General features: G+C 39.4%; 1 pseudogene; it reads left to right on the top strand.

Annotated features, from left to right (window-relative positions):
- The first annotated feature begins 336 nt into the window (after nucleotides 1–336).
- LOC116575514 lies at nucleotides 337–1,051 on the top strand (annotated as a pseudogene).
- The last annotated feature ends 14,360 nt before the right edge of the window (nucleotides 1,052–15,411 follow it).

Consider the following 15,411-nt stretch of genomic DNA (forward strand, 5'->3'; position numbering starts at 1 on the left):
ACAGAAAAGAGAAAGGCCCAAGGATGCAGAGAAGAATGTGATGTGAATATAGAGGCAGGGGTTGAAGTGTTGCATCCTCAGACCAAGGAATGCCAAAGGTCCACAATATTCTATCACCAGAAGCTGGAGAGAAACAGGAAATGTGTTCTCCCTCACAGCCAGCAGAAGAAACCAACCCTTGGGATACCTTAGATTTCAGACTGCTGGCCTCCAGAATTGTGAAAGAATGTATTTCTGTTACTTTAAAGTCACTTAGTTTGTGGTACTTTGTCATGGCAGGCCAGGAAACTAATATTCATAGATGCCTTCTTGAGGTCCTGCCCCTGGATGCCTGGCATGGGGCAGGGACCTAGGGAGTGGCTGTGGAATCCAGTAGAGCTCTCTTTACATGAGGTAAACCAAGATTTCATTTTCAAGATAGAAAAATCCATCAGACTCAGCACTTTCCCCAGCATTCCACAGCCTGTGCCAATCCACCTCCCCCTCACACAAACTGTTCGAGGAAACCACCTGTGAGGGCAACACTTCAAGAACAACTCAGGAAAATAAGATCTTGGTCTAATTCCTGCTACAGTGTGGCAAAATGTCATCAATAGAGGATGAAGAAAATGATCAGCCTTCTTCAGAGGAAGCAGCATCTCCAACCAGAGAAAACTGTTGGAATATCCAGAAAATTTTAAACGTACGATGAATTTGATGAAAGGACATATTTCAAAACACCTTTACGAATATTAATGCATGTGTATATCAGTCACTTGATACTAGGTCATGCAGCGGCCCCCAAAAGGATTTTGCAAAAGAGAATCTTCTCAAACAAAGATTAAATGAAGAAAAAGCAAAATTGGTGAGCTTATTCAAAAAAAAGACCTTCTTCAGAGGTTAAAACTTGTCAAAATATATGGCTCAGACCGTGACCGGGTTACAGCTGCTAATAAGGAAGTGGAGAAGCTTTAGCCAGCTGTTGCTTTATGACATGCAGCCAACTGTGTCTGAGGAGAACAAGAAATCCAGCTTCCCTCAGCTGATGGGCCGCTGTGGGTTAGACAGTTAAGATGCCACCCTATGATGGAAATGAAGAAGGTATAGGTGTTTCATTCATAATTTTTCCTCCAAATGTCTTCGAGAAGGACAACTTAAAAGATACACATTTGAAAAAGAAGATATAAACCATGAGGAATTAGAGAAAGGTATAGGTGAACATCACTTATGTAAATATAAACAAGGCTCTAAGATGAAAATCTGGTATGCGGGGTAAATTTGCCAAAGAAAATCTGATACCTAAAGTAATGTGAAAAAAATAAAATCGTGTTTAAAAAAATAATTTGGACAGTTCTGAAAGTCAATTATATTATTTTGCTCATGGCAAAAAGTTTTATGTTGACTGTTAAAAAAACAGCAGCAGTCCAGTCTGGTGAATGTCTACACTAAACTGGTCTAAAAATGCCTGCCTCTCTCCTAAGTTTGTGACTTTTGTTTCCATTCATTTACCACATATTTCTGTCTAGATGGTCTAGCAGGTAATGAAGCTCCTATGTCCAAAATTTTACAATAATCATAATAACGTTATGGAGATAAAAATTGGGGATCCTGGCACAAACCAAAAGCCTTTGCCTATCCCAGCCCCCAATCTGCTCCGCTTGTCCCGCCTCGGGTGCTTTGGGCATCTGGAACGCCAGCTCGGGCCAAGCTCCCCCTCCACGCCCACCGGAGATTTCGTGGTCAGCCTACAGAAGCAGACAGACAGACAGACAGACAGCATAATGCCACCATGCCATCCTTCTTGCTCCTTCATCAATCTGGCCTGCTGCTTCTTTGCTGGGCCTGTATCAGGCCCCACTCTGGTCAGGCACCCTTGAAAAAGAGACCATCTGGGAGCCCCAGGTCCCCTCATGCTGAGGGAGTAGTAACCTGGCGGGACATCTGTGCCTCTTCTGTCCCAGAAATTATCTCAGGGATGTATGCTTGGGATGTCCCCTATGGAGAAGGAGGGTTGATACATAATGAAAAAAATAGACGGATCAAATAGGAGAGCATTTTCCTCAGGCCTCCCTCCATGTTCTCACCACCACCACCCCCACCACCACCACCACCACCCCCACCCCCACCCCGCCCCGGCTCTGGCCTTCCTTCGCTGGCCCCTGCACCCTCACCATTTCCTGCTCTGGCTCCTCTCAGATCCGCTCAGGACCCCGGCTGTGCTGCAGGGAAGCCGGCGCAACTTGAGGAATACAGGCCCTGCGCTGTGTGACTATAACTAGAGGAATACAGGCCGCGCCGTGTGAATACAGGAGCCGGAAGACAGCGGGTGTCAGCCGCCAGGAGACTTCCGGTCAAATCTGTCTCTTCAACTGGGCAAACGTGGCCACGTATTTCACCCTCTCTGAGCACGTTTGTTAGTGGGTGCCCTACCTCACAAGGCTGTGAGAATGTGATAGCATGATAAACGCAAAGGTCCTGACGTGAAGTTGGGAAGTTACTAGCCAGTCAGAGGACAGGCAGTGACAGACATCAGAAAGCCAGAAGGTGCGTCCTCGTCACCTCTGCTTCTCTGTGGAGGTCTGGTTTTTTTCTTTTATTTCTCTCTGCGCAGCCGTTTCTCCTGACTCCTTATCCCCCGGCAGAAAATGGCTGCCCCATGCTTTGCTCGTTTTAATTCCAGCCCTGGGGCAGTCTAACCTGCAGATCCGAATCCGACTCCGTATCCCAAGAAAGAGAACCAGAGAGGACAAGCTTGGGCAACAGCTGTCAATCCGGTGACCTCTGTTCCGGGGTCAGAGTCAGTAAATGCCTTCCTTGAATGACAAGCCACTCTAATCTATCTGCAGGTAAAGTTGGTCTTCTTCTGGTCTCCTTCGAAAACAAACAAACTGAAGCACATTTGGTTAAGGATCCAAATTGTCTTGGACGTAGGGTATGAGCAGATGTGTATCCTCCAGGTCTTCAGTGTTTTGATGGGTGGGGTTCAGGACGCATCAATCTAACATTCATGATGTATTCATGCAGACTTAGAACAAGCTAGATAAGTGCCTTAAAAGGAATATGATATTTACAATACAAAAATACTTACACAGTATCTCCAATTTAGCATTTAAATTCGTAATAAATTGCACAAAGTTTATAAACATTCTATACATGTATAAACATTCTAGAAAACATTTTTATTTAAAAGATGCACAGAAAATACCCTTTTGGAAAGTGAAAGAACCTCCTGAAACAAAAATAGTTATTTCCTTATGCTTCTCTTTAGTTTATAAGGTACTCAGGTATCTTTAAGGTTCAGAACTCTCAGAGTTTGTGTTCTGACATGAATTTTTGTTTGATTCTAAATCTTCATTGAGATGTAATTGACAAAAAAAGTGATATATTTAAAGTGTATGTGATATATATAGTAAAAGGATTCCCACAATTAACTTAACACACTCATCACCTCCCATATTTTCCTCTTTAAGGAGACAGAGGACATTTAACAACTACTCTCCTAGTAAATTTCAGTTATGCAATGTAGTATTATCAACTAAAGTCACCATGCAATGCATTAGAGCCTCAGACCTTACTCAGCGTGCAACTCAGTTTGTACCCTTTATACCTTCTATCCATTTCCCCTACCCCAGCACCTGGCAACCACCATCTACTCTCTGTTTCTAGGAGTCTGACTTTTTTTTTTTAAGATTCTTTATATAAATGATACCATGCAGTATTTGTCTTTCTCTGGATTATTTCACTTAGCATAATGGCATGAAGTAATTACTAACCCCTGAGCTCCCCAGTTATGAAGAATGAAGAATGATTTATGGGATTCTACGAAATGCATACTCAGATCAGATTTACTTCTCTAGTTTGGGAGGATCCTTGGTGTTGTCGTAGGAATTTAGGGTGAAATTTTATTTATTGCATTCTTGTTTTTCACACTTACTGCCCTAATTCTGGTCCTAATTGCTGATAGCGGTGAGTTGACATATTTGTCATGGGGCCAAGGAAGAGAGGTGAAGGGCAGGAGCTGGGAAGAGCTTGAGGCAATGGGAAAGAAAAACCATTGGATAGGTGTTAAATCTCTAGAGGGAGTGCTTTCTACAAAAGACGAAGGTTTAAAGAATAGCTTGGCTAAAGTTTGCAATAAAATCAGTTAATAAAATTTGGTTACCCTAGATGCTTTAAATAGTTTTTCAATTTCTTTGAATATAACAGACACACTAGTTTCAAGTATATGACATAGTGATTCAACTCCTCTGCGTTATGCTATGCTCACAAGTGTAGCTACCATCTGTCACCATGTAACGCTATTGCAATATCATTGACTGTATTCCCTATGTTGTACCTTTTATTCCTATGATTTGTTGATTTATTCATTCCATAGCTGGAAGCCCATATCTTCCTCTCCCCTTCACCCATTTTGCCCTTCCCCCCTCCACACCCCCTCTGACAATCACTAGTGTATTCTTTGTATTTATGGGTCTTCTTCTGCATTTTGTTTATTTGTTTATTCATTTGTGATTTTTTTGGTTTTTTATTTTTTTTTTAGATTCTACATATGAGTGAAATCAGATGGTATTTGTCTTTGTCTGACTTGATTCACTTAGGATGCCGTCTAGTTCCATCCATGTTGTTGCAAATGTCAAAATCTCATCCTTTTTGAAGAAAAAAAGGATCTATTCCTTTCTCATGGCTGAGTAATATTCATATATATGTATATTTCTTACATATAGAAATCTTTTCTCCATATCTTGACTATCGTTAATAACACTGTAATAAACACAGGAGTACATATGTCTTTTTTAATTAGTGTTTTCATTTTCTTCACGCAAACAATCAGTAATGGAATTATTGAGTCATATGGTATTTCTACACTTCATCTTTTAAGGAACCTCTTAAATAATTGTTTTTAAACTTTTTTCCCCAGGTTATTTTTCAATGAATGGAAACAATGACTGCAAATTTAACATCACCAATTCAACTCTCTCTCCCCACCAAATTCAGCTTTACATTTCTATAGAAAAACAATCACAGCAATGTGTTTAATCTTCTCTTATGTATATTTTATATAACACCGTATCCCTGAAAATTTCACCTTCTCAGTTCAGTCCAGATAGGGAGGAACAGGAAGCCACAATTGAGTGTCTCAAATTACAGGCAAGCTTGTGTGCTGGTGCTCCCTCTAGTGGACATTTTTTTGCATTGCATGTGCTTGTTTTGGGGGTTTTTTTTTAAAGCAAAACCTTTTTTTTTTTTCTCTTTTTAAAGATTTTATTTATTTATTCGCGAGGGAGAGAATGACAAAAAGAGAGTACGAGAGGGAGAAGGTCAGAGGGAGAAGCAGACTCCCCACAGAGCAGGGACTCTGATTCGGGACTAGATTCTGGGACTCCAGCATCATGACCTGCGCCAAAGGCAGTCACTTAACCAACTGAGCTACCCAGGTACCCCAGGAGCACTTCTTCATAGGCCAAGAAACATCTCATAAAGCCAAGAATAATCAGAATATAATCTCAAAAGATCCTTGCATGACCAAAAATGCATAATCCAAGAAGATGAAGCTGATTGTATTCACCAGAATTTGCAGGGCCCTTGTTAAAAGAAAGAGCTCTGTAAGACTTTGGAGTGGCAGATTGAACCCCAAGAGACCGCTCATTAATAATTGTTTTCCAAATATTTGTTCTGATTGATGAGGGATGGGGAGTTTTCATTTGGGAATTGGAAAGAAAGAAATTCCATCCTCCCCCTGAGGATGGTGAAAGATGGTAAAAAGTAGGGACCACAGAAAATACATGTTAAGTAAAGTGTTCATTTGGGGCAATCTGAAATGCAGAACCCTTCCCTGGAGAGCAGATTTGTAGGTCCTATTGCAGAAAATGGTGAAGATGCTGAATTCTATCTGCTGGGTAATTGGGGGTTCTGGAGGTGACTGAATGGAGGAACCCAACATTACCACGCTGGTCCTTTGTTAGAGAGCTACAGAAATCTATAATGCTCAAAGGCCTCTGAGTCAACACTGCTGAAGTGGTTGAAAGAGTCAAAAGCAATGCTGTTAAGTCAGTGTTTTCCCAGCACAGGAAATGAAGACATATGTGTAGCTTGCTGACAGAGGTTCCGGGTGTTCAGGGTGACTTCAGACCTTGTGTTGCTTTCCATGACTCAGGGGGCACCAAAGTCGCTCCACACTACTGAAGGTCCCCCTTTAGTAGGTGGACTGCACATGGGATGCTAAAATGTCAGGGGCTTGATCAATAGGACTGACAATAAACCTCCAGTCAAGGCTAAGGTCTGAGACCTCCCCTGGTCTTACACAATTCTGACACTGATCTCTCTGGGTCATCCTTTTCTGTGTCATCTTGTCATATTAGAATGACTTCCTTTATTGAAGGCTACCTGCCTAGTTTCAACCAGGCATTTAAATCCTGTGTGCATTTACTCAATAACTCTGTTTTTAGTCATAGGTGGATAGAAATATGCTGCTACAATTTTGATGGCTGCTCCTCTTCCTTTATTCTTATGCTCCCTCTATAAGGTCACTTTTCTCTGTCTGAACACTTCACTAACAAACAAAGATGGTAACATATTACGCAAGTGAGAACAGGGAGGTAAGCAAAAAATGGAGAAAATACCTCTGAACAGACAAAATAGATACTGCAAAGTCCATATGTAAGACTGATGTAATGTTTGCATAATCCTGAAACCACTAACTGAGAACAGTTCTAACATCTTTCACTGCTGTGATGAAGGGAAAACCTCAGGGCTTTTAGAAGTAAAAGAGAACAGTTTTCTGGGAAACTTGCAGTGATGGTTACCCCAATTTACTAAGTATCTTTTTCTTAGTTACATTTCCTAGTTGATTATTGTTAGGAGAGGTCATCCAAAGAACATGACAACTGGCAGATATTTGCAAGTGATACATCCAATAAAGGGTTAGTATCCAAAATATATGAAGAACTTATACAGCTCAACACACACACACACACACAATCCAATTTTAAAATGGGCAGAAGACATGAACAGACATTTCTCCATAGAAGACAACCAGATGGCCAATGGACATGATGCTCAACATCATTCATCATGAGCGAAATCCAGATCAAAACCACAATGAGATATCACCTCACACCTACCAAAATGGCAAAAATGAAAAACATAAGAAACAATAAGCATCGGCTAGGATGTGGAGAAAAAATAACGCTCTTCCTCTGTTGGTGGGAATGCAAACTGGCGCAGCCAACTCTGGAAAAGAGTATGGAGTCTCATCAAAAAATTTAAAATGGAACTATACTATGATTCAGCAATCACACTCCTGGTATTTACCCAAAGAATACAAGAACATTAATTCAAAGGGATATATGCACTCCTTTATTTATTGCAGCCTCATTTACGATAGCCAAATTATGGAAGCAACCTGTGTCCATTGAGATATAGATATATAGATATATATATACACAATGGAATATTATTCAGACTTAAAAAGAATAAAATCTTGTCATTTGCAACAACATGGATGGAGCTAGAGAGTATAAGGCTAAGTGAAATAAGTCAGAGAAAGACAAATAGCATATGATATCATTCATCTGTGGAATTCAAGAAACAAAACAAAATGAACAAAGGGAAAAAAGGGAGAGAGAGACACAAACAAAAAAATAAACTGAGCTATAGAGAACAACCTGATGTTTGTCAGAGGGGAGATGGATGGAAGGATGAATGAAATAGGTGAAGGGAATTAAGAAGAATATGCTTATCTTAAAAAGCACGGAGTAATATATGGAATTGTTGAATCACTATATTGTACACCTAAAATGAATATCACACTGTGTGTTAATTGCACTGGAGTTTAAAAAAAAAAAAAAGATGTGACCACCAATTGACCTGAGAGCAGGTCTCCCATGCACTCAGCTCCTCCTCACCCATTCCCTGTACTAGGAAATAGTTCTGCTTGCCCCTCCTGGTCCCATAGGCTGCTCCAAGGACACGGACTTGAGATAATGACGGTATTGATAACACCTGCATGAAACCAGTTAAGGCCTTTTTACAAACTTCCAAGATTTGGATGGTGGGTGCTGGAATCCACTCCTCTTGCTACCGCCCAGCACAAGCCTTTTATGTAAGTTCCCTTTGTTTATTAAAAGTGCCTGGAGGGACCCTTCTCTTTGGTCTCTGCCTGTCCTCTACATATGGTGGCTAGTTTCAAATTTCATTTAGGAAGCTTCTGGGAGGGTGAAGAACCAACAGCTCTATAGTATCTTTGTCACAATGTTAGAGTTAGATGAAAGAGACTATTCAGTGCTAGGACCAGTGCAGGAAACATCCTTAATACTCCCCTGTTCTTAATTTGTAAATCACATTGAATTAGTCAGTGCTACTCACTGAGATTCTAGCTCTCGTCTTTCAAAGTACACTGTAGGATTGTGCTTCCCCAATTCTTTGAGTTGGGCATGGTCAGATGATTTGCTTTGGCCAAGGAAATAGGCCTATTCAAAGAAATAATGATTCTTCGAGGGGCCTGTATAATTACATATATTGGTCAGTAGGATGGTGTCCCAAAATTCCCTTATGCTATCTTCACCCTTTTTCATTCTTTTTTCTTTTTATTCTTTTCATTGGATGAGTTCTACTGTCCTGTTTTGGCGTTCACGGACCTTTCTTTACTCTTAAAAGAAAAGGAAATTCTGCCATTCACAACATGGATGGACCTTGAGGGCATTATGCCAAATAAAATAGAGAAAGACAATATTGCATGTTATCACTTATATGTAGACTCTAAAAACAAAAGTTAAACTTATAGAAATAGGAAGTAGAAAAGTGGTTGTCATACAGAGATTGGTAAAAGGTACAAACTTAGAGCCATAAGATAAATAAGGTCTGAGGCTTGAATGCATAACTTACTGACTATTGTTGATAAATTTGTATAATTAAAATTTGCTAAGAAAGTAGAACTTAAACATTCTTGCCATATATATAAAATACATATATGTATATATGTAAATATCTGAGGTAATGGGTGTGTTAATTAACCCAATGTGGGTAATCTGTTCACAATGTATACATACATCAAGTCATTACATTGTACACTTTAAATATCTTACAATTTTATTTGTCAGTTATCCCTCAATAAAAAGGAAAAATTTGAATCATTTCAATGGAAGTAAGGGTGAAAAGGAGAAGACATGCTTAAAGGATATTCTGGAGGTGAAATCAAAAGATTTGGTAAACAATAAATGGTGTGAGTAAAACAAAGAAGAATTAAAATGACTCCCATTTGTAGCTTTTGCTAAATGGTAATATAGTAAATGCTAAAATAGTAAGGAATCTTTAAAAGAGGGAAATAAGAGAGGTTTTGGTCTGAGATGCAATGTTTTTGAGACTTCCAAATGAAAATTACAGTTGATAATTGGAAATGCAGGTCTAGGGTAATGGAAAGAATTAGATATTGGAAAAGTAGACTTAAAAAGTTTAAATATAAGCAATCCTCTATTCATATTTCCATATTTATAAATTTACCTACTTGGTAAAAATCAATACACATGGGGCTTTTGTGGTCATTGGCAGACATGCACACAGAAGCAAAATATTTGAACTGCCCAATGAGCATGTTCCCAGCTGAGGACAAACAAGGCAATGCTCTGCCTTCTTGTTTCAGCTCTTACACTGTAAACAAATGTCTTTTGCATGGCCTCTTCAGTGCCACATTTTTTGCATTTTTGTGCATTTTATTGGTGATTTTGCTGTTGAAAAGGACCCCAACCGTAATGCAGAACTGCTATTCCTAAGTCCAAGTTCAGAAGTACAATAAGGTTATATAATCTGCCTTATGGAAGAAATAACATGAGTTAGATGAGCTTCATTCAGGCATGAGTTATGGTGTTGTTGTCTGTGAGTTCAATGTAAAAGAGTCAACAATATATATTAAATAAGGTGTCTTTTGGGGCACCTGGGTGGCTCAGTGGGTTAAAGCCTCTGCCTTCAGCTCAGGTCATGATCCCAGGGTCCTGGGATTGAGCCCCGCATCGGGCTCTCTGCTCAGCAGGAAGCCTGCTTCCTCCTCTCTCTCTGCCTGCTTCTCTGCCTGCTTGTGATCTCCCTCTGTCAAATAAATAAATAAATAAGGTGTCTTTTAACAGTAACAGAAAACAAGGTTAAGTATCAATTGGTTGAAGAAAATGTAATCAGAAGCTTACAGGACCTGATCTTGAGTTTCCTCTAGGAGCAATAAAACAATCCCATGTTCTTGGCAATGTTATAGAACATAACTATTGCAAATAATGAGGATTTTCTGTGTATAATCATATGTATGAGACTGTGACATTGAATAATGAAAGCATAAACACCAAGAAAGTAAGAGAGCTGATGATAGAACTTGAGGGAACACCAGTATTTAGATGGTGAACAGAAGGTAAAATGTTAGGGGAAGCTCAAAAGGAATGGTAGGAAAGCAGAGAGTGCCAAGAAGTACCCTGGGGTTATTTCCTAAGAGAACAATCTGCAAAAACAAACAAAACAACCTCCCAGGAGACACACAGATGGTATAAAGGAAATGCATATACTTTTGAGTCTAAAGACCTGAATTTAAAACCTAGATCTGCTACCTAATAGCTAGGTGATACAAAGAAATTCTTATTTCTCTGGTCCTTAATTAATTCTGTTGAATGAAGACAAATACTAACACAGAAGGTCAGTGTCCATTGCTTAAAGAGCAACTGTGAATGTTGCGCATTTTGTAAACTTTAGTTTTTTATAAAGATTTTATTTGTTTATGTGGCAGAGAGAAAGAGCACAGTAGGCAGAGCGGCAGGCAGAGAGAGAGGGAGAAACAGACTCTCCACTGAGAGGAGAGCTCAATGCAGAGCTGGATCCCAGGACCCTGGGATCATGACCTGAGCCAAAGGCAGCCGCTTAACCAACTAAGCCAACCAGGCCCCCCTTGTAAACTTTAAAAAGCCAAGATTAAATGTTTTAAGGGGCTGTATACTATAGTGACCTCAGATCTTGGCCTCAGTTATGTTCCAAATGAGTAAAATTACACAAGTGTATGTTTCATTTAGGTTGCTGAGTTGCAGTTGGATACAGTTTATTAGTACAAGATAGAGAGGCCTGCATTTTATTCTGTCTCTCCTATCCATACATGATGATCTTTGTTGATAGATCTTGTTATTTCTTGACTTTTCATGAATGGAAAATGGCCTTTGGAGATAGTCAAACCTCAGTCTGAGTTATGGATCCCTATGTCCTTCCTTCATTCACTCACTCAGTTATACACTTTTTAAAGATACATATTGGGTTCCTGGGTGGCTCAGTCATTTTAGTGTCTGCCTTTGCCAGGGTCCTGGGATCGAGTTCTGCATCCAGCTCCCTGCTCAGTGGGGAGTCTGCTTCTCCCTCTGCCTCTACATTTCCCTCCTGCTCATACGCTCTTGCAAATAAATAAAACCTTTTTAAAAATTAAAAAAATAAAATGAAGATTCACATTATGTTCCAAGTTTTACATTAAGGCACTAGAGATAAAGAGGCCTGTAGCTGCCATGATCTTACAGTCTAATGGAAAGAAAAACTAAGTGTAAGAAGGTATTAAAAAATAAGTTTCCAGTTTAAGCACCCCAAAAAACAATACATATTATATGCGGAAGCAATATAATATGTATAAGCTCCTCCAGGAGAGAGAAACTCCTGGATTTTTATATCCTCTAGAATAAATGCTGTGATTCTTGACCCCCCTCAACCACTTCGAGAATATAAAATAGGGGCACCTGGATGGCTCAGTCCATTAAGCATCTGCCTTCCCCCCAGGTCATGATCCCAGGGTCCTGGGATTGAGCCCCTAATGGAGCTTCCTGCTCAGCAGGGAGTCTGCTTCTCCCTCTCCTCCTGCTTGTGCTCTGTGTCACATCGCTGTCTCTTTCTCAAATAAATAAATAAAATCTTTAAAAAGAGAGAGAGAGAGAATAGAAAATAGAGAATAGAGAATGGAGGGGTAGTGAGGTATTTGTAAGCATATTTGGAGAAGAATGGTTAGAGATACTATATTTTCATCACAAGCTAAAAGAGAGGAAACTTCAAAGTGATCATGTGAATGTCAGTTGTTACTTCTATTCACATTAACAAGATAGGAAACAACACAAACACCTGGAGTAACTCAATGACAGGACATGAGCGACTTCTTTTCTGAGTCAGCTAATAGTTTTCAAATACTGCAAGAATATGTCTTTTCTTTCTACTTTCTTTTTTTTTCTTTTCATAATAAAACTGCTATGGACACAGGAAACTTTTAAATCTTAACCAAATTGTAAACAGTTTTTCCATCACATTTTTAAACCTAGAGTAGACACTGAATAAAGCAATAAATCAAATTTTTATTTGTGGCATTGCCAATTTCTGAGGTGTAAATACTGCCATCATGGTAAATTTCAAGCTACCACATGCTGTGGATGAATGCAACTGGAGTTCAGAAGAGGTATGCAGTAGCATGTCATTACATAGTATCTCTACCATATGGATGTAAGACATGTAAATAACCTCAACAGCCTGGGTAATAATAAAATGTATTTAAATAATAAGGCAATGATGATTTTTCAGTATTTATTACGTTGGTTCCTCATATGATTTCATTGTAGGTTTATGTAATTTCCTTTTCAATAATGGCTATGATTAATAACTTCTTATAAAATTCCTGAAAAAGTAACAATGGGCTCTCACAAGCCAGTATAAGCCACCTCTTGCGCACCATTGACTTTAAGTACATTGAAAACAAGGGTTTCACTCTCCTAGCTGCCACTCTCAAGCTACGAAAATATGGATTTTCCTCTGTATGAAATTAGTAGTGATCTTTGGTACACCAGTCTCCTCTTCCTTTAATCCAGTGGATACCTTCTGGTCCTAATCTTACTTGGTTATCTTATTGATAGATAGATAGATAGATAGATAGATAGATAGATAGATAGAATTGGTCTTCTCCTTGAAACCTTGAAACCTCCTCATCACTAGTTTTTCCAATCTCTTTGTCTTCATCCTTCATCCTGTCTGAGGATTCCTTAGGTCTACTTTGAATGCTCTCCTTTGTCCATCAAATCCTTCAATGTTGGCTTTTCTGTGTACTGTCAGTCCTCATACCTTCTCATATTTCACACTGCTGCTGGAAGTCTCATCTACTCTCCTATCTCTGAGAGTCAACACCAAATCTATTTCCACACCACAATTCTCTCCTAATCTCTTAAAGTCCACACCCACGTTTGCGATTGATCCATGATGCCTTTTTTGCCCTAGAGTTTCACATAAATTTCAAATTCAAAATGTCCATAACAGATTTGTTTCTTTCTTTTGAAGTCTGTTTCTCCCTTTTAACTCAGTGACTTGAGGGTAGTGCCATTTACCAAACCACCTAACTAAAACCCTGAATGTCATTCTTTATTCCTTCTTTCCAGTAGATTCCAGCATATTCCAGTTATTGGGTCTGACCCTAATATCTCTACCAACTATTGCTTCCCTTTGTACTCACTGCTACTGATGAAATTTTAGTCTAATCATGTCTCCATGTTGTAATAACCTTCTAATTTCCTAACAATGATCCATCCTATACACTGATGCCTCTGTGATCTTTCTAAATCACAGATCCTTTAATGGCTTCCAGGTGGCTTAGATCAGTAGTTCTCAACCATAGCTGCACAAAAGAATTATCTGGGATGATTTTTTTTTTCAACCAACTTTATAAGTGTATAATTTACACATAAAAAAGATACCTATTGTTAATATATAATTCAGTGTGTTTTTAACAAATGTGTATACCTGTGTAACCAGCACAAAATATAAAACATTTCCATCACCTCAGACAGCTCCCATATGACCTTTTCCCGACAAATTCCCCAAGGTTATCCTTCCCTGAAGAGACAGCTTTAAGCAACTACCAGCTTTCTATCCATAAAGATTAGTTTTGTCTGTGCTGGAATTTCGTATACATTGAATCAGACAATATTTACTCTTCTGCATCTGGCTTCTTTTACCCAAGATTCTTTGGGATTTAACCATGGTGTGTGAATCCATAATATCTTCCTTTTTTCTGTTGAGTAGTATTCCATTGTGTGCATTATCAAAATGCTATCCATTTTGACAAACATTTGGACTGTCTCCTGTTTGGGGCTATTATGAATGAAGCTTCTGTGATCATTTGGGTGCAAATATTTTTGTAAGCATGTTTTCATTCCTTTAGCGTAAATCTTAGGAGTGGAAATGCTAAGTCTTATAATCAAATTTTCAACTTTAGAAGAAACTATCTCCCAAAGGGGCTGTGCTATTCTCCATTCCTACCAGCACTGTGTGAGTGTTCTAGGCAGAAAGCCAGAGCAAACACAGCTTACCTTGCTTATTTCCCTTCTTTGGGATATCACAGACCTGTACTTCCTGTTACTCAATATCCAAAAAAAATAGTTTCATGTACTTTGTCTAATTTTTTAATTGTTGGGAGAGGGAAGACAAGTCCAGTACCAGATACACTGTCATGGCTAGAAGCAAAGTCTACTTGCCGAGCATCTTAAAAAATATGAGCTTGGGGCACATGAGTGGTTCAGTAAGTTAAACATCTGCCTGTAGCTCAGGTCATGATCCCAGAGTCCTGGGATCAAGCCCCATATCAATCCTTCCTCTCCCTCTGCTTCTTCCCTGCCTGTGTGCACATGCTCTCTCTCTCCTTCTCTCTCAATCTGTCACATAAATAAATAAATAATCTTAAAAAAAAACAAAAAGACAGAAAATTAAAACAAAAAGTATGAACTTGAGTCCTACCCCACACAAATTAAATCTGAATTTCTGGGGTTAGGTGAGGAGGGTGAGGAGGGAGTTCTAATGTGGGCTCTGATGTGCAGCAGCATTTGAGAATTACTGGCTCAGAGGTAATGTTCAATCTCTTCACTAAGGCAGGATCTTTCAGAATCTATCCTAAGCCTACATCTCCTATCTAGGTCTGTACCCTACAGCCCATTGTTATCTTTTGTCATTTCTTCTAAGCTTCAACCACGTAGTACTTCATCAACAAGGACATGGTATCTCAACCCAATGTCATTCCCTATGGTCCCTTTTGGTTCAAAGTCTGCTGAAAACACTTATCTGGGGCACCTGGGTGGCTCAGTAGGTCTGCTTCATGAAGCTCAGGTCATGATTCCCAGGTCCTGGGCTGGAGTCCCACAACAGGCTCCTTGCTCAGCAGGGACTTGCTTCTCCCTCTGCCTCCTGCTTCCCCTGCTGTGTTCTCTCTCTTCCGCTGACAAATAAATAATACCGTTTTTAAAAAAAGAAAGGAAGGAAGAAAAGAAAGGAAAAAAGAAAACACTTTTCCTTTAAGGTCAGTCAAAATGTCTTGGCTCTATGGGACTTAAAGAAGAACCAGGGATTTCTAGGGCAGATAGTTGTATTAAAAAGAATCCTGGGGGCGCCTGGGTGGCTCAGTGGGTT

Source organism: Mustela erminea, chromosome 16 (genome assembly GCF_009829155.1).
Source record: "Mustela erminea isolate mMusErm1 chromosome 16, mMusErm1.Pri, whole genome shotgun sequence".
In the NCBI taxonomy this organism is placed as follows: domain Eukaryota; kingdom Metazoa; phylum Chordata; class Mammalia; order Carnivora; family Mustelidae; genus Mustela; species Mustela erminea.